The following is a 20,056-nucleotide window of genomic DNA, read 5'->3' as shown; positions in this document are numbered from 1 at the left end:
TTGCTTCTTCTAGGGTAAGGATACTTCCTGAGGATCCAGTGGAGCTCTCTTTTGTGCTTCATTGGCAACTGGACTTTCCTAGTGGCTTCCATTACTATGATAGGTCAAATTTTCTGCAACTGGGCTTTCTCGTGTCCCTGCAATGGGATAACAGAGAGAAGATATGTCATGAAAGCCATAAACATTCTCTATATAGAAAAGGTTACCCCTTCCCAAAGATTCACATCATGCAAATAAATAGTATAAAGATTTTGGATTCATGAATGTGGCCCAATTTTCAGACAATCTACTTCCTTTAGTCAAAAAATAAGTAGTGCATAAGCATACAGCCATTATAGTATTCTGCCTCAGGAAGTATAATGTCACTTAATACTAGCTTAAAATACACAATGTTGAGCTAGTTTTATTATCTACACCCTCCACTCAGATGACGTCATTTGACTGAATTAAATTTTCAAAGTCCTCATTTATTAGATTTAACATTAAACCTCTTTGAATCTCTTAAAATATTTCCAGCATGTACACAATAAATTTGAGAAAAAAAATCTCAGGGCTGTCAATAAATTTTCTCCTATCAATTTGAAGCCCTGTCTGTGTGGAGAAGGAAAGAGATCTATTCACATGCAGAAGCCATCATCTAGTCAGCTGTGACTCACCTTATTCATGAAAATTTCAGTGAGACATTTTTCCGATATTATTTACATAACCTTAAAATTTATTTGTATATATTAAGACCTGAAACCATTATCTCATTTTCAGACTTATTTATTTGAAATTGAGAGTATAGAGTTCACCGAGTCCACACTGCAGGGTCCGCTGGTGAACATGTATATGATTTTTGGAAGAGCATTAAAAAAACCCCAAAGTTCTCCTAATTAGTCCCTTAGAGGATCTTTAAAACAAACAAAAGTGTAAAATTTAATCCCCCTGGTGTCATTTAACAGCATCCTAGTAAAATGTTATGTGCTCCAATGGAGTCTGAAAGCTTAGGCAGGCAAGTTATAGGTCTGTAATCTGGAGGCAAGCAAAGCTGGATGCTTGAGAAAACACTACATATGAGAAGAAGTACACTGGGAGAATTGGTACCACAACCATTCTCACTAGTTCTCTCTCTCTCTCTCTCTCTCTCTCTCTCTCTCTCTCTCTCTCTCTCTCTCTCAGTTCACTTCACTCCACTCACTATACTTCTACTTAATAGCATTTGAACTGAAATGAACAAAGTCCCCTCCTCCATGCCTGACACCTTCCATTTCTAAAAGCACAATCCAATAAAACAGTGGCCTACAAAGGGAACTTGATACCGGATTCTTTACCTTCTGAATCTAGTCTCAGGACACGAGTGAGAGCAGCAGAAGCTGGAAAACACTGGATTCTGTTTCTTCAGCTTTGCCTTTAAATGTGGAGACCACACATGAGTAGTGGGCAGAGCCTGGATGAGGGTGTGCTGCCTGCCTGGACTGCAGAGGGCAGGTCCTGGCAGCAGTAGGGAGACGTTTTGTGTCAGTGATGGCTTTGTCTGAATTGATCCTGGTTTCCATGACAGCCAATCTCAATAATTTGAGCTTTCCACAGCAGGGATTTTAAGGGTCAAACTACTCTTTAAATCACCTGGTTTTCCACCCCAGGGCAATCACCTTGCATATTGGCTGTTTGAATGTTGAGATTGCCTCTTTATGAGAGAATATTGAAAATGCTTTCCCACAGAACTATTAGCATATCAAAATCCATGCACACAAACTCCACAGGGATTCTTCTCCCAAACCACATCTGCATGGAATGGACTTCTGAAATGATTTCATTGCTGTTGAAGGTTTTGCGAAAGTCAAGGATGTGTTTTCATTTGTAAAGAGAATGAAGAAAGCATCTTCGAGAATACTGACACAAAGACCAGACTAGTGATCTGTCCATTTCTTTATCCACCCTATGGCTACTTTACAAATCATGTATGAATTGACTAGCTTCCTTTCAGCTCATTTTGGTACATAGAAACTATGGTTAATCTTTTTATTTAGTAATGTCCTATACCATCAACAGAATCATAAGTGGTTGGATGAGTCTGACAATGTTAAATACTATAGTCATTTCTAGACATCTCGTGTTAAACAGCAGAGGCAAGGCATGTAAGGCATATTTGGAAGAACTATTATTTTAGGGAGGTGGGAATGAAGCACTTCACTTAGAGGAATGTCTTACTGAACCTTTGACTGTGATTTACAAATCACAGTTGAACAAGGAAATGGAGGTTTCAGTAGCAGACTTGTGTGCTGTGGAGGTGACATGCTCATCACTCCTGCATGTGCGTGCATGTCAGGCACTATCTGGGGAATGCATTACATCTCAGACCTCAGAATCCTGGCAAGAAGGATGTCAATGGAGTCCTATTGCTAAGATTTTTCCAATCTCTCACATTTGAGTCTGTGCCCGAGTCATAAGACAAGGATTTTGTAGTACAAAGTCCTAAGGATACAAAATATTCATACAAACCGAATCAACAGCACCATGAACAGTTGTAAGTAAATGGAATGAAAAGATTTTAAAAGTAATAAAGAGGTAAGGGAGGATATTACATAATGTCATTTCTGCAAGAAGCAATTTTATCATATGTATTCATTCCCAAGCAAGTATATAAAGCAAATATTAATGAATGCAAAGAAGAGATTAATTTCCATACAATAGCAGATGACTTATTCAGACAAAAATATCAATAAAGAAGGGGAAGTATTAATGGAAGTCAGGAGACAATGGGCCTGAGAGGAAACTCCTTTCAATGATCCAGAACATACATATTTTCCACTAACCCACAGGACATGACAGGTCAATTAAATAATCCACGCAAGAAATTATAATACATTTGAATTTTGTTGAGTATCTTTTCTGACCACCAATGCAAGGAAACTAGAAATTGGTCAATAAAAATACATATTGGCTCTGTTTTGTCATCTGACTGACACACACACACACACACACACACACACACACACACACACACACACACTAAAATTGTGAGGAGTCTTAACTACAAAGGAAACAGTAATAGTTATTAAATAGTCAACCAAATGAAAATTTAATAATAATAATTCTTACAAAATGATGACAGAAAAGAGAAAATAGGTGGAAGAGCTAGAGATAATAAGGGTGTGGCCCACTATAAACAACCAACCAAGTCAACTGTGGGATTCATGCAATATGATTAAAGACCTTAGCTACAGGTAGAGGTTATGAGCTTGGATAACAGCAAGGCTGGGGTGCATGCTGCATACAAGAAAAACATCATTCAGTGGGATTGGCTACAACCTACTAATGATGTCAGATTTAAAAAAATGTCAGCATGCTGTATCCATGAGTGACCAAGTCATTTCCAGAGTAAACCATTTTCTCAGTGCTGTAGAATATAAAATAACACATGGTCTTTCAGTTAAGGTCTTATTGTTATGAAGTGACACCATGACCATGGCAACTCTTATTAAGGAACCCATTTACTTGCAGATGGCTTATAGGTCAGAGGTTTATTTTATGATCATCATGACAGAAAGTATGGAAAAATGCAGGCAAACATGATGCTGGAGGAACTGAGAGTTTTACATCTTGATCTGCAGGCTGCAGAGGGAGATTGTGTCACACTGAAAGTAGCTTGAACATATGAGACCTTAAAGCCTTCCCCCACTGTGACACACTTCCTCCAGCAAGGCCACACCTATTTCAGTAAGGTCATACTTCCTGGAAATGCCACTCTGTATGTACCAAGCATTCAAACACATGAGTGTATGGGGGTGCCATACTTATTCAAGCCACCACACACATTATGCTGGTGAGCATGCATATAGAGTGAATAAGTTGAAGCAATTAAATTTGTACATATAGTCAATACCTACCCTTGGCAACTCAGTAGTCAGTAAGTCAATATCAACATAGATGATTCAAACAACCCTACCAACCACGGTGACATAACCATAATAGTTATTGTGAATATGGGATATTTTTAAACTAAATTCTTTCCTTCTTCCTTCCTTCTCCCCTCCTTTCTTTCTCTCTTTCTTCCTTTCTTCCTCTCTTCCTCCCCCTCTCTCCCTCTCTCTTTCTTTCATTCCTTCTTTCTTCTATGTACATGAGCACGCTATCACTCTCTTTAGACACACCAGAAGTGGGAATCAGATCCCATTAGAAATGGCTGTGAGCCATCATATGGTAACTGGGAATTAAACTCAGAACCTGTTGAGGAGCAGTCTGCGCCCTTAACCATTGAGCCATTTCTCTGGCCTCTTCTTCCTTCTTTTTCTTTCTTTCTGCTGTTTGAGAAATGGTCTTATGTGCCCAAATTGCCTTCAGACTCGCTACATAGGTAAAGATGGCCTATAATTCCTCATTTTTCTGCCTCCACATCTCAAGTGGAGATTGCAGAGTTGTGTTATTACACCCTGCTTAGATTGTTTCTTGGTTTGTAAAAGTAAGTAGAAGTAAAACTCTTTTAAAAAAGAACCTGAAGTTAGGTGAGTAGGAAAGAGAAGGAGGATCAGGGAAGAGTTGAAAGAGGGTTATATTAAGACATTGTATGAAATTTTCAAAGAATTCATTAAAAATACTTAAAAAACAAATATACTACCTATAGAGGCATTGCATGTGTGGTTGCTGGGTCACATGTATGTTAGTAGTTGGATGAAAGAAGAGACACTTAGTCTATGATGAGTATTCTGACCTATGGTCATCTGAATGATTAATAGCCTAGCATTCCCTGGCAAAAAGAGAGTCTGAGATGACCACCAGTCTGGTAATAGGCAGGCCCAGATGGGCTCCCAGGGCTGGAAGCAAGCCAGAGACTAGAAGAATCCTGCCTGTGACTACAGATCCTGGGTGGGAGTGAGCCCAAGAGAGACGACCCTTGCAAGGGGTTACTCAAGTGGGTTGGGTGAGGAGTGAGCCTGAAACAAACACCAGGCCATTGCTAGCCTAAGATGACCAACAGGCTGGAATTGTGCAGGCCTGGGGATCAGACCATGGGAAATATGACCCCCACATGCTGCCATGACGTATGAGTGTGGCATAGCACTCCTGAGATCACTCCTGAGATGACCCCAGACACTCAAGGACTCCAGGCACTACTAAGAGGAGCAAGTAAGTAGTAGAGAAATGGAAAAGAAAGAGGAACAGAAGAATGTGGACACAATTCAGAGAGGCAGACTTGAGGGTAGAAAGGAAGAGCCCAATATTAGTTGCCAGTGATGGTGATGCCTCCTGGGACCATGGTCCTGACCTGTGCTGCCACCAGATGTCCCATCTGGATCCAGGGCCCTGAAGCAGGAAGGATCTGTTAGTACCAAAGGCCAAGCAGATGTCCCTGGTCTGGTCTGCCCCCCATGGGTCATGCTGAAGTCTTAGGGCTGTGCAGACCTGACCCTAACTCTTACCTGGGCATCCTGAAAGAGCTGGCCCTGGAGGCATAAGAGCAGGAGAGGTGTCCCTGCCCCTTACTGGTTCCAGCACTTGGGACAATGGGTCCTGCACCTTAACTAGGCAGCACAGTAGAGCTGACTCTGATGGCGGGACAGGAAGTGCAGGCAAGCTGGCTCTGTAGGAATGTTGCCCTTGTCTCTTGTCTACTGTGCAGTGACGTGGGTAAGGGAGAAATACCCTCCTCTCACCCCTTGCCACATACAGTAGGCAGGAGAGCTGACCCCAAGGTCATCAGAGTGGGAGAACTGGCTTTGCCCCTCATCTGCTGCAGCACTTGGGAGAACAGGTCCTTCCCCTCGCCTGGGCAGCACAGTAGAGCTGACCCTGGATGTTGCAGGTGAGCTGGACCCATGGGCATGAGTGTGTGAGAGGCAGCCCTACCTTTTGTCTGCCTTGCTATGACACGGGCAAGGGAGAAATGCCCTCTTCTACCCTTACCTTTTGCCACCTATAGCAGGCAGGAGAGTTGGCCCTAGTGTCATGAGAGTGGGAGAAATGGCTGTGTCCCTTTCCTGTTCTCACTTGGGAGAGTGGTTTATGTATTTTACCTGAGCAGCAGGGTAGATCTGACCCTGATTGTTGGAACTACAGGTGAGCTTCTCCTAGAGTGTTAAAGCCAGAGAGCTATCTGGCTGACCAGCTCAGCCACTTCTCAGGCCCAGATCCAGAGCTTTGAGTTTGCCCACCCCAACATGAACCCAATCAATGAACTGCTAGAGTTCATGAAAGGGTTAGTCCTTCCATGGGACAGGATCTCCATGAATGACACAGGGCAACAACAGGATCTCTTAGAGGAGACACCAGTGAAATTTTAGTATTGATAGAGTAGCAGAAGCCAGAGGCCTCATGTCTGACCAAGGAGTCATTGAAATAAACATTTGCAATCAAATAAGAATGAACAAAAGGGTATACTGTATTGTGACATACTACAACAAGATTTGTTGTTGCTGTAGTTGTTGTTGCTGTAGTGGGGTTGCAAATGTGGAGGGCAGATACAAAGAGAGGGGGGGTGAGTGGGATTGGGTTGTATGATGTGAAATTCACAAAGAATCAATAAACAAGAACAAAGAAAACAAACTCAAATATAACCCTAAGTTCCCTTTATTATAATGGTTAAATTCTTTATACTATATTCTCTGAGATATTTGAGTGAGATATTATTGAAAGTGATAAAAGAATGATATATCATCACTCCAAAAGCTTGGAAATAACAGATTGCAAAATGACCTTTGTCTTCAAAGTTCTCAAAGAAAATAGTGGAAAATATTTTGAATTATAAAAAAAAAATGAAAGTGTAACTTGCCAACCTCTGAAGATTGCCCACTCAGCAGTTAGAAGGAGGTTGTTAACTCTAGGTGGGCTATAAACATACAGTTTAAATTTTTTCACTGAATTTTAACATAATTACATCATTTCCTTTCCTCATTCCAAACTAAGCCACATATCCCCTCCCCCTTTTTCTTACGCAGCACACTGAGACTGTATTTTGTTACTTGTACAGATATAAAAATATAATTTTTCGGATGATCACTAATAACCACTGATAAATAATTAGGAGGCTCATCCCTGGGGGAGAATGCTTTTAACCTCTTTCACCATTCCATCGTTGCCTGTAGTTCTTTGTCTACAGTTAAGGCCTCATGAGTTTTCCCTCTTCTGTGTTAGTGCATCTATAGGTGTTGTCCTTGTTCTGGGTATGTTTAGGCAGCCATGTTGGTGAGACTACATGGGTGGCTCTTCTGACATTTTTAGGAGACACAGGTCTCACAACAAACTTCTGTTCCTCTGTGTTTCACAATCTTTCTGCACTTCTGCAATGGTTATCTTTAGAAAGATCTCTTACAAGAAACATTACATAAGGATACCCATTCCCTATTCCCAAATTCTCCACACAGAAATCAAATAAGTCAGCAGCACACAGAAGAAAGATGTTTTATGTTGCAGCAGAAGACCAGAAAACAACAGCATAGACCTGTCAAATACCCTGACTGTCCAAGATCAACTCCATTGCATAGTCAGCCACATTGACTGAATAACCAAACAACTGGGGAAAATATAAATTAGTGATGTCAGGAAATGGAGAAAAGATAGCAAATTATGTTATAAATGCAGTTAAAGAGTTAAAGGGTATTTTGAGCAGTGCTTTAACTAGAAACCTTGAACAAAACTGGCATTTAAAAACATTCTATGAAAATTCACTTTCAAAAAGCTCATTGATTCCGAGTTATTAAAGAAATTGAATTAGTTCTGCCATCATCTCCAGCCAGAGTGGTATAAGACTACATGCCATAAATCAAAAGTACATGCAAAAAAGTTCTCTGAGGACGCACATACTTATGAGGCATCAGAGTTTTTTGTGTCAGAGACAACAGAAACCACCACTGCACACAAGGAGTTCATCCCTGGCCACTCCATGAATCCAGGTACAGAAAGGCAGACAGCACATGGCAGAGGAATGCATAGCCATCTGGTGGCCAGTGTTCCTCAAGGGCACAGATGCAGTAATCGAAAACAAACCAACAGATCAAATGACAGGGCATGGCCAGATGATGGCCTGGTTATGTCTTCTGTTCAATAACTTACTGGAGGATTTAAGTAACAACCTCAATAAAAAAAGAGAAAGAAGAGAAGGCTAGACTCCAATTATAAAGTAAAGGCCATTGTCTAAGAAACAGCTCATAATTGACAAAGCTAGGAATACAGCCCTGACCCACTGGACAGGAAAGGTCTCCATGAGTTCAGCACCAAATTTTGACAGTTAAATGTGAATTATTGCTTTGGTGATTAAATTAATAATTTTATAATAATTTTGATGATTAAAGTAATGTGTTGTTTAAATAAGCAGTAAAGATAGTTGGTAAAGGAGAACGCATAAACGGCTGATTATACAACCATATTTGGCTAAGTAAAGTTTCATGTTTTTGTGTTTGGTTTTAATCTAAGGTACACTATAATAAAATTATGTCATACTGCTTTATTACTTTAATGTCTATTTACAAATAAAGGCAGAACTAGTGCCAGCATAGCTCGAGCTCTAAAGTCAGAGCCTTCTTCATAATAACAAGAAAAAACAGACATTAATGATGTCATTTTGCATGTAGGAGGAAAATGAAGTCAAGGGGCAAAGAGCAGCCCTGGAGTCCAGATAGAAAGGACACTCCAAGGAATTCTAGCTACAGGCAGTTTGTTGAAGCCAGGACTTGCCGAAGCTACAAGATACTAGAATACCACACTGGAACTGTGAGGACCCCCTGGAGGCTAAACAGAGTGAGTTTACCTCTAGATCTCCAGAAACTTCTAGGACAGCACAGTCCTTCCAAACCTCTGACCTTCAAGGTCTGGTCCTGGCAGGGAGGCAGCCTAAGAACTATGCCCTGAACCTCATTATTCAGCAAAGACTTACCCATCAATCACATGGGAATTTGAGAACCCTTCAACAAGTATTTTAAGATTGTTAAAGGAGGTGGTAGATATTTTTGTTGGCATTCTCTTGCTGAAATAAAACACTATGACCAAAAGCAGCTGAGGGGAAGGAATGGCTATTTCTGCCTCCTTTTCTAGTGTACATTCTATCATAAGAAGGCAGGGCAAGAACTCAAGCTGAAATTGAAGCAGAAGCAACTAACCATTGCCTTTCACTTTCTGACCTCCTGCTCAGCCTGCTTTTACAAACAATTAAAACCTTATTCCAGGGTGCCACTGTCCACTGTAGTCTGAACTCTCCCACATCAATTAACAGTAAAAAAAAAAGTCTTTCGTGCATGCGCATAGGCCAGTAAGATCCAGGCCAACTTTCAACAGAAGCTCCCTCTTCATAGACGATGCTAGATTGTTTCGAGTTGACAATCAAACGAATTGGGACAGTAGACAACATTCAAGAACAGATCAGTGATGTTAAGAAAAAGCTGGGGACATTTTAAAATATCTGAAGGAAAAAAACCACAAAAGGTCAAAACCAATAGAATTTGCATTCATTGTTAAGCTAGATGAGTTGGGATTCCTAGAGCATTCCAGTAGACCATTAGAACTTCTATATTAAACAACAAAGATAAAATGTGGAGGGGAAAATAAATGGCCAAATACTATCACATATGGCAAATAGAATAGTCAATGGAGAAGAAATAAAAACAGGGCCTAAAGTCATTGATATAAATGCAGGAGAATTTCCTACAATTAGTAATATATATATATCAAATTATCACGGATCTAGGCAACATGGAGTACTGGACAGACATTGAAAGCATCTACACTTTGTCAAATTTAAACTTCGGAAAATAAAAACAATTTACCTTAGAGCAACAGGAGTAGGGGCTGCAACAGAGTTCTTGTTATAAAACGAAGAGTAGAGTTACAGAAATAAAATGATAAAGGATGAGTGCTCCACACTAAGCAAAATTATTTTTCAAAGCTGACACTGGAGAGCAAAGCAAGAACAACATAATGATTGATGGGGGAGGGAGGGAGAGACAGTCTTCAGTAATGTAATCACTGTTACCACATGATCTTGTAAATCAGTGTTTTTCCCATGCTACTACAAGCAAGCCAAATCAAAATCAGTAGTTCACAAATGAAAGAGGAAAAAAAAACATGAGAGAATTCATCATTACATAACTGTTTTTCTTTTTTATTTTGTTGAAGTATTTTTTGTTTTATTTTTTTGTTTTTGTTTGTTTTTCCTAGTTTATTTTTTAATTGGATATTTTTTATTTACATTTCAAATGTTATCCACTTTCCCAGTTTCTTCTCTGCAAACCCTCTATCCCATTACCCCTTATCCCATTTCTGTGAGGGTGTTTGTTCCCTCACCCTCCCACCCACTCCTGCCTCACAGACCTAACATTACACTGGGGCATCAAGCCTTCACAGGACCAAGGACCTCCCCTCCAATTGATGCCAGATAAGTCCCCTTCAGCTCCTTTAGTTCTTCCCCTAACTCCTTCATAGGGGTCCCTGTGATCAGTCCAATGATTGGCTTTGAGCATCTGCATTTGTATTGGTCAGGATTTGGCAGAACCTCTCAGGAGACAGCAGTATCAGGCTCCCGTCAGCAAGCACTTCTTGGCATCAGCAATAGTGTCTGGGTTTGGTGGCTGCATGTGGGTTGGATCTCCTTGTGGGACTGTCTCTGGATGACTTTTCCTTCAGTATCTGCTCCACTCATTGTGTCTGTATTTCCTTTAGATAGGAGCAATTCTGGGTTAAATATTTGAGATGGGTGGATGGCCCCATCCCTCAAATGGGGGGCCATGTCTAACTTCTGAATATGGTCTCAACAGGTTCTCCCTCCACTTTGTTGGATATTTCAGCTAATGTCATCACCATTGGGTCCTGGGAGACTCATGCTTTCCTGGCATCTGGGACTTTCTGGTTGCTACCTCCATTTCCCCATCCCTCATTGTTAGACACCTATGTTCAATTTCCTGACCCTCTGTACATCTCCTCCATTTTCTCCCATACTTGATTCTGCCTGTCTTTCCCCCCACTCCTCTCTTCCTCCCAAGTCCCTGCCACCCACTACTTGATTATTTTGTTCCCCCTTCTAAGTGGGACGAAGACTCTAAGTAAGAAGACTCTTTGGTCTTCCTTCCTCTTGAGCTTCATATGTTCTGTGAGTTGTCTCATGGGTATGCCAAGCAATTTGCCTAATATCCACTTATCAGTGATACATACCATGTGTGTTCTTTTGTGACTGAGTTACCTCACTCAGGAAGATATTTTCTAGTTCCATCCATTTGCCTAAGAATTTCATGAAGTCACTGTCTTAATAGTTGAATAGTATTCCGTGGTGTAAGTATACCACGTTTTCTGTATCCATTCCTCTGCTGAGGGCCATCTGGGTTGTTTCCATTTTCTGGCTATTATAAATATAGCTGCTATGAACATAGTGGAACATGTGTCCTTATTACATGTTGGAGCATCTTTTGGGTATATGCCCAGGAGTGATATAACGGTGTCCTCAGGTAGCACTATGTCCAATTTTTTGAGGAACTGCCAGTTTGATTTCCACAGTGGTTGTACCAGCTTGCAATCTCACTAGCAATGGAGGAGTGATCTTCTTTCTCAATATCCTCACCAGCATCTGTTATCACCTGAACTTTTGATCTTAGTCATTTTTATTGGTGTGAGGTAGAATCTCAGGGTCATTTTAATTTGCAGTTCTGAGATGACTAAGGATGTTAAACATTTCTTTAGGCGCTTCTTGGTCATTCGATATTCCTCAGTGGAGAATTCTGTTTTGGTCTGTTCTCCATTTTTAATAGGGGTGTTTGAGTCTCTGGAGTCTAATTTCTTGAGTTCTTTGTATATACTGGCTATTAGTCCTCTATCGAATGGTAAAGATCTTTTCCCAATCTGTTGGTTGCTGTTTGTCCTAATGACAGTGTCCTTTGCCTTACAGAAGGTTTCATACCCATTTGTTGATTCTTGATCTTAGAGCATAAGCCATTGATATTCTGTTCAGGAAAATTTCCCCTGTGCCTATGTGTTTGAGGAACTTCCCCAATTTCTCTACTATTAGTTTCAGTGTATCTGGTTTTATGTGGAGGTCCTTGATACATTTGGACTTGAGCTTTGTACAGGGAGATAAAAATGAATCAATTTGCATTCTTCTACATGCTGACCACCAGTTGAACCAGCACCATTTGTTGAAAATACTGTCTTTTTCCCATTGTATGGTTTTAGCTTCTTTGTTAAATCAAGTGACCATAGCTCACATTTCTGGGGCTTCAATTCTATTTCATTGTCCTACCTGTGTATGTCTGTACCTATACCACGCAGTTTTTATCACTATAGCTCTGTAGTACAGCTTGAGGTTAGGGATGGTGATTCCCCCAGAAGTTCTCTTATTGTTGAAGATAGTTCTTACTATCCTGTTTTTTTTTTGTTATTACAATTGAATTTGAGAATTGCTCTTTCTACCTCTATGAAGAATTGAGTTGGAATTTTGATGGAGATTGCACTGAATCTGTAGATTGCTTTAGGCAAGATGACCATTTTTACTATATTAATCCTGCCACTCCATGGGCATGGGAGATCTTTCTAACATCTGAGGTCTTCTTTGATTTCTTTCTTCAGAGATATGATGATCTTGTCATACAGATTTTTCACTTGTTTGGTTAGAGTCACACCAAGATATTTTATATTATTTGTGACTATTGTGAATGGTGTGGTGTCCCTAATTTCTTTCTCAGCCTGTTTATTCTTAGAATAGAGGATACTGCTTTGTTTGAGTTAATTTTATATCCAGCCACTTTGCTGAAGTTGTTTATCAGCTATAGGAATTCTCTGGTGGAATTTTTGGGGTCATTAAGTATACTATCATATCATCTGCAAATAGCGATATTTTGACTTCTTCCTTTCCAATTTGTATCCCTTTGACCACCCTTCGTTTAATTTAATTACTCTAGCTAGACCTTAAAGTACTATATTAAATAGATAGGAAGAGAATGGGCAGCCTTGTTTAGTAGCTGATTTTAGTGGATTGCTTCAAGATTCTCTCCATTTAGTTTGATGTTGGCTACTGGTTTGCTGAGTGTTGTTTTTACTATATTTAGTTATAGGCCTTAAATCCTGATCTTTCCAAGACTTTTGAAATGAAGGGGTGTTGAATTTTGGCAAATGCTTTTTCAGCATATAATGAAATGATCAGTGTTTTTTTTTCCTTTTAGTTTGTTTATGAGGGATTATGTTGATGGATTTCCATATATTGAACCATCCCTGCATCCCTGGGATGAAGTCTATTTGATCATGTTGGATGATTGTTTTGATGTGTTCTTGGATTCAGCTTGCTAGAATTTTATTGAATATTTTTACATTGATATTCTTAAGTGAATTGGTCTGAAGTTATCTTTCATTGTTGGGTCTTTGTGTAATTTTGGTATCAGTAACTGTGGCATCATAGAATGAATTGGGTAGTGCTCCTTCTGTTTCTAAACCTATCTGGTCCTAGGATTATTTTGGTTGGGAGATTTTAATAACTGCTTCTATTTCTTTAAAGGTATGGGACTGTTTAGATGGTTTGCCTGATCCTAATTTAACTTTGGTCCCTGGTATCCGTCTAGAAAATTCTTCATTTCATCCAAATTTTCCAGTTTTGTTGAGTATAGGCTTTTGTAGTAGGATCTGATGAATTTGATTATATGATTTTTTGGATTTCCTCAGTTTCTGTTGTTATATCTCCCTTTTCATTTCTGATTTTGTTAATTTGGATACTGTCTCTGTGCCCTCTGGTTAGTCTGGCTAAGGGTTTATTTATCTTATTGATTTTCTCAAAGAACCTGCTCCTGGTTTTGTTGATTCTTTGTATAGTTTTTTTGTTTCTACTTGGTTGATTTCAGCCCTGAGTTTATTTCCTGCCCTGTACTCCTGTTTTGAGTAATTGCTTCTTTTTTTTCTAGAGCTTTCAGGTGAGCTGTCAAGCTGCTAATGTATGCTCTCTCCAGTTTCCTTTTGGAGGCACACAGAGCTATGAGTTTTCCTCTTTGTAGTACATTCATTGTGTCCCATAAATTTGGGTATGTTGTGACTTCATTTTCATTAAATTCTAAAAAGTCTTTAGACTTTTATTTTAATTTCTTTATGTCTTCCTTGACCAAGTTATCAAAGAGTAGAACATTGTTCAGCTTCCATGTGTATGTGAGTTTCTGCTATTTTTGTTGTTATTGAAGACAAGCCTTAGTCTGTGGTGATCTGATAGGATGCATGGGATTTTTTTCTATCTTCTTGTATCTGTTGAGGCCTGCTTTATGACCGAATATATGGTCAATTTTGGAGAAGGTGCTATATGGTGCTGAGAAGATGGTATATTCTTCTGTTTTAGGATAAAGTTTCTATAGATATGAGAGTTAAGTTAATTTGGTTCATAACTTCTGTTAGTTTCACTGTGTCTCGGTTTAGTTTCTGTTTCCATGATCTGTTCATTGATGAGAGTGGCGTGTTGAAATCTCCCACTATTATTGTGTTTGGTGCAATGTATGCTTTGAGCTTTAGTAAAGTTTCTCTTATGAATGTGGGCGGCCTTGCATATGGAGCATAAATGTTCAAAATTGAGAGTTCATCTTGGTAGATTTTTTCTTTGACAAGTATGAAGTGTTCTTCCTTATCTTTTTTGATAACTTTTGGTTGAAATTAGATTTTATTTATGATAGAATGGATAGATTTATTTATAATAGAATGGCTATTCCAGCTTGTTTCTTGGGACCATTTGCTTGGGAAATTGTTTTCCAGCCTTTTGCTGGGAGGAAGTATCTGTCCTGTTCACTGAAGTGTGTTTCCTGTATGCAGCAAAAGGCTGGGTCCTGTTTACGTATCCCGTCTGTTAGTCTGTCTTTTTATTGGGGAATTGAGTCCATTGATGTTAAGAGCTATTAAAGAATACTGATTTTTTTCTTCCTTTTATTTTCATTGTTAGAGGTAGAATTATGCTTGTGTGTCTCTCTTCTTTTGGATTAGTTGAAAAATGATTACTTTCTTGCTTTTTCTAGGGTGTAGTTTCCCTCCTTGTGTTGCAGTTTTCCATCTATTATCCTTTGTAGGTCTAGATTTGTGGAAAGATACTGTGTACATTTGGTTTTATATGTCATGGAATATCCTGGTTTCTCTATCTATGCTAATTGAGAGTTTTTCTTGGTATAGTAGCCTGGGCTGGCATTTGTCTTCTCTTAGGGTCTGTATGACATCTGACCAGGATCTTCTAGCTTTCATAGTCACTGGTGAGAAGTCTGGCGATATTCTGCCTTTATATGTTACTTGACCTTTCCCCTTACTACTTTTTTAATATTTTTTCTTTGTTTTGTGCATTTGGTGTTTTGACTGTTATGCGATGGGAGGAATTTCTTTTCTGGTTCAATCTATTTGTAGTTCTGGAGGTTTTTGTATGTTTATGGGCATTTCTTTCTTTAGGTTAAGGAAGTTTTCTTCTATAATTTTGTTGTAGATATTTACTGGCCCTTTAAGTTGGGAATTTTCGCTCTCTTCTATACCTATTATCTGTAGGTTTGATCTTTCCATTGTGTCCAGGAGTATATTTTGGATTAGGAGCTTTTAGCATTTTGTATTTTCTTTGACTGTTGTGTCAATGTTTTCTATGGTATCTTCTGCCCCCAAGATTCTTTCTTCTATCTCTTGTATTCATTTGGTGATGCTTACATCTATTATTCCTGATCTCTTTCCTAGGTTTTCTATCTTCAGGGTTGTCTCCCTTTTTGATTTCTTTATTGTTTCTATTTCCATTTTTAGATCCTGGGTGGTTTTCTTCAATTCCTTCACCTACTTGGTTGTGTTTTCCTGTACTTTTTTAAGGGATTTTTTTTTTTTTTTGCGTGTTTCCATTTTAAGGGCCTCTACCTGCTTTCCTGTGTTTTCTTGTATTTTTTAAGGGTATTATTTATATCCTTCTTAAAGTCCTCTATCATCATCATGAACTGTGATTTTAAATCAGAATCTTGCTTTTTCCCATGTGCTGAGGGTACCCAGGGCTTGCTGTGGTAGGAGAACTGGGTTCTTATGATGCCAAGTTATTCTTAGTGACCTTGGTTTCTTTTGCTTAGGTTCTTGCTCTTGCCTCTCACCATTTGGTTATCTCTGGTGTTAGCTGGCCTTGCTGTTTCTGACTGTGCCTAATCCCTCAAAAAAGCCTTTTTTTTCAGCACTGAAGGGAGACCAGCTCTCTCATGGCAGGATCTGGGTAAGGACAGATGTGGCACAGGGTCAACTCTGGGGTTCAGATGGAAACTGGAAAGATTCTGTCCCACATTACTCCTCAGTTCCTGTGTCTGAGGGCTCTGATGGGTCCCTCTTGGGCCTGGTACTTCAGCAGAAGGGTTGGTCTTACCTGTGCTCTCGGATGTGTCAGCACTCCTGGGAAACTAGCTCTCTCTTGGTGGGATCTGTGTATATAGAACTGTGTCACAGGGTCAGCTCCAGGCGCATGATGGAAACCGAAAGCTGTTTTTCTAATACCCACTACAACAAACAAAAAATGCTTATCAAAAGAAAAAAATGAAAGAAAGGAATGATGAAAGTTTATGTATATGTACTATTTTTTTACCATCAAACACATGTATTAGGAAAGAAAAACAACAAAAGTTATTCTTAGTTTACATCCGAGGAAACTGTACAGTAGTGAAAAATTAAACCTAGAACTATCATGTAGAAGAAAGAATAAAATTTAAAGATAAAATTGATGAAACTGAAAAGACAGAAGAAATGAAGCTAAAAACTCATTTTGGGAGAAGAATGACCAAATGGCAAAAAAAAAAAAACCTGTGGCCAAGGTCACCGAGGAATAAACAGGATACAAACTGCTCATAGCAGGAAAATGGTCTGTATCTAGTAAGATTCACTCAACATTAAAGGAAGAGAGACTAGCACGATGATTTTATGTATATGTATTTGGTAACAGATGAAATAGATCAGATTCTCAGAAGAAACAAATGGCCAAGGCAAGTGTAGTTGTTACGCATGAGTTTATACCCTTTGAAGTAAGTGTCTCTTCTATAGATGTCCCTCTCTCTGAGAGCAAAGCTGTCTAAGTGGCTCTGTGAGTTCTATCAAGTATTTGGGAAAATCATATCAAATCCTCATAATGTCTTTCAAAAACTAATGTTTGAAGGGCACTCCCTATCTCATACATTGATCTCACTAAAATCAATTATGTGAAAGATGTATATGAAGAAAATTATAAACCACAGAAAACAGAAGTCAGAGAATATCTAAATAGATGGAGAAATAGTTCTTGGATTGGAAGGATCTATATTGTTGAGATGTCAGGTCTTGCCAACTGAGTCAATAGCATCGATGAAATTCCAATTGAAGTCTTGGCAAGCAATTTTGTAAATAATGAAAAACTGATTCTAAAGTTTACAAAGAGTGACTAAGGACCCAGAATAGCTCCTACTGCACTAAAGATGAACAGATATATTGAAAAAAATGATACCGCATGACTTGGAGACTTATTGTGAAACAGTGGTCACCAACACAGCATGGTATAGCCAGCACAATAGAAATATAGTGACTCGATCAATGTGCAGAACAGAGAGCCCAGAAATGCACACAGTCAAATATTGTCGCAACAGTGGCAATGCTGGAGAGGAAAGAATTCTGCAAACAGAGCTGGAAAAAAATCTTCCACCCTCTACTTAATTCTAGTTCTGCACTTCATGTTTTACACAATTATCTTACCAGACACATAGATCTGAAAGCTCAGGGCCATAAAATTTATGAAATAAAACATAAGAGAAAACTTGAGCTTGACAGTAAATCTAAGATCAACAATAGTTTTAGTTCATGTTAAGTTGAAATTTTTACAACTTGCAATTCCCCACTCTGTGAAAAATACTGAAAAAAAAATCAAGTCACAAGCTAAGAGATGATATACATAAAAATTTATAAAGTATCTGTAGCCAAAATACTTACAAAAGCTTCAAAACACAGGGAGAAAACAGCAACCCAATTAAAATGGAAAGAATGCATGAACACAGAGCTCAGGAGAGGGGATAGTGACAAAACTAGAAAAAGACAACAGAAGTATACATCCTTAGTGAGTGACATTAGACAAAAAGGAGACTTTGTGTAAACTTGTAGACTGACTAAAACAGACAGGCAAACCCCTAAGGTCTTGCTGAGGATGGGGAACTGCAAGGATTTCTGCAAGGATGTGGGGTGCACACTGGTCCTGACTTAGAAGCTGCTTGGGTGAGTTCTCACAGGGCTCTTCGTATGGCTGTGCTATTTAATAAAAATCTTTGCTTTTGAAATTTACTCAACTGATTTAAAAACTTACATTCAGATAAGTTTGAACATGTATAATTACCAAAGTCATAGTCATAACAGACCAAAGCCGATAGAAATTAATGTTCCTACCATGGGGATGACTTCTGGGCTATGAAATACTGTTTAAGGTTAAAACAGTAAATTCTTGAGTAGCAGTTAGAAAGGAGCATTTTGGAGCACCTTACCAGTTCATATTGGAAAGTGACAGAATCTAGTCTACAAAAGTATATATTTTATGGTAGCAGTTCTTCAACATACCAGAAAGGGGGGGGGCTGATGGAGGATTTCAGCTTTAACAATTACTGTAGCCGCAACAGCCAGCCATATCTTGAGAGCCAAAGGGCATAGAGCAGAAATTTTGCCATTTTAGGAGATACAGTTGTCCTGTCCATGGTTGCACTACCCTGGAAGTGCTGCAGCTCAGTTGATCTGAGAAGCTAAGCAGGGTCAGCCTGGTTAGTACTGGGATGAGAAACACAGATGTTTTTAGTGGATCTGTTAATAGTGGATTCTGGCATCATGCACTCGTCAAGATATAAAGATGTGTGCCATGCAGCGAGAGTTTCATTGCATCCAAATCAGAATACAAATTTGGAAAGCTGTGCCACCGCAGAAAGGAATGTATTACATTAAGAAGGGGGCTTAATGTCACCACAGGCATACAAAATGATGTGACAGACTGTCTGGGTAAAGCCACTAGCTTCCCTGACTGTGAAAATGTCAGGGGATAGTAGGAGTGAAGTGAGAGGAGTCTCCAGCCACATTCTAGTTGCTAGCACAGCTTCCCACCGGGGCATGAATGACAAGTGACTAGTCATCCCTGCTCACTGGAGCTGAGCAATTAACTGAATGAATGGCAGAGGGGGAAAGTCCAATTTCTCACTGTCCAAGTGGGAGCTGACAGATGTGCAAGACAGGACAGCTGGATGGAGTCCTGTGTTAATTCATTAAGCTTAGAGATACCTTGAAGAGCTCATATGTAACCAGATATGGTTGCAGATGAAGTGTGTTAAAAGGCAGGTTGTGATGATACAGAGGTCAGTATATATATATGTGTGTGTATATATATATATGTGTATATATATATGTATATATATATATTTTAAAAGCATAGTCAAGTACATCTACATTTGCATGAAATCATGTTAGGGTTACAACTTCTCAGTCACCAAGAAACAACACCAGGTATGTACTTCAGTAGCTATGCCAAGATCAGGGTATTGGATTCAATGGTACTTATCACATACCACATTGATGCTATTCTGCCTATCATTTTTGGTTATTTCCAAATGACAAATGGGACACAATTGAAATATGTGTACATATGAGATGACTTAGCTAGTCAAGGCACTTTCCACCAAGCCTGATGACCTGAGTTCAAGTTCAAGAACAAAGGAGAGAACTGACCCCACCAGCTGTTCTGCATTCTTGGGTGATTCACATGCATATACTTCATTATATTTCATGTCACACACACACACACACACACACACACACACACACACACACACTAAACAAATAAATAAATGAATAAATAAATGAATGAATAAATAAATAAAGCAAAGTATGTTCGTGTGTGTTTTCAAGTGAGTGTAATGGGAGCCTCTTGGGACTCTTGCACTTCCTGTGCAGCAGCCCACGTGGCTGAAGAAATTTGTGTGGAATTTTGCAGATCTGGGTGTTCCTTAGTGGCTTGTGCTTTTCTGTGAGCTGTGTAAGTCTCCATTCATTGCATTTTGAAGGTTATGTCTGCAACATTAGTGAGAAATAAATGAAGAAGGGTTTGTTGGAATTTTGTCTTTGTCTCAGCACATAAAAAGTATTGTGATAGGATCAC

At 39.2% G+C, this 20,056-nt stretch overlaps 1 non-coding gene across 1 annotated transcript; it reads left to right on the top strand.

Annotated features, from left to right (window-relative positions):
* Nucleotides 1-4,595: 4,595 nt before the first annotated feature.
* LOC120093466 (small nucleolar RNA SNORA17) lies at nt 4,596-4,727 on the top strand. The gene has a single exon (XR_005486518.1). It is a non-coding gene; the product is annotated as a small nucleolar RNA SNORA17 (small nucleolar RNA).
* Nucleotides 4,728-20,056: the final 15,329 nt, after the last annotated feature.

This window comes from Rattus norvegicus, chromosome 6 (genome assembly GCF_036323735.1).
Source record: "Rattus norvegicus strain BN/NHsdMcwi chromosome 6, GRCr8, whole genome shotgun sequence".
Taxonomy (NCBI): Eukaryota; Metazoa; Chordata; class Mammalia; order Rodentia; family Muridae; genus Rattus; species Rattus norvegicus.
Note: the sequence above shows the minus strand (reverse complement) of the source record. Positions and strands in the feature narration are given on the sequence as shown.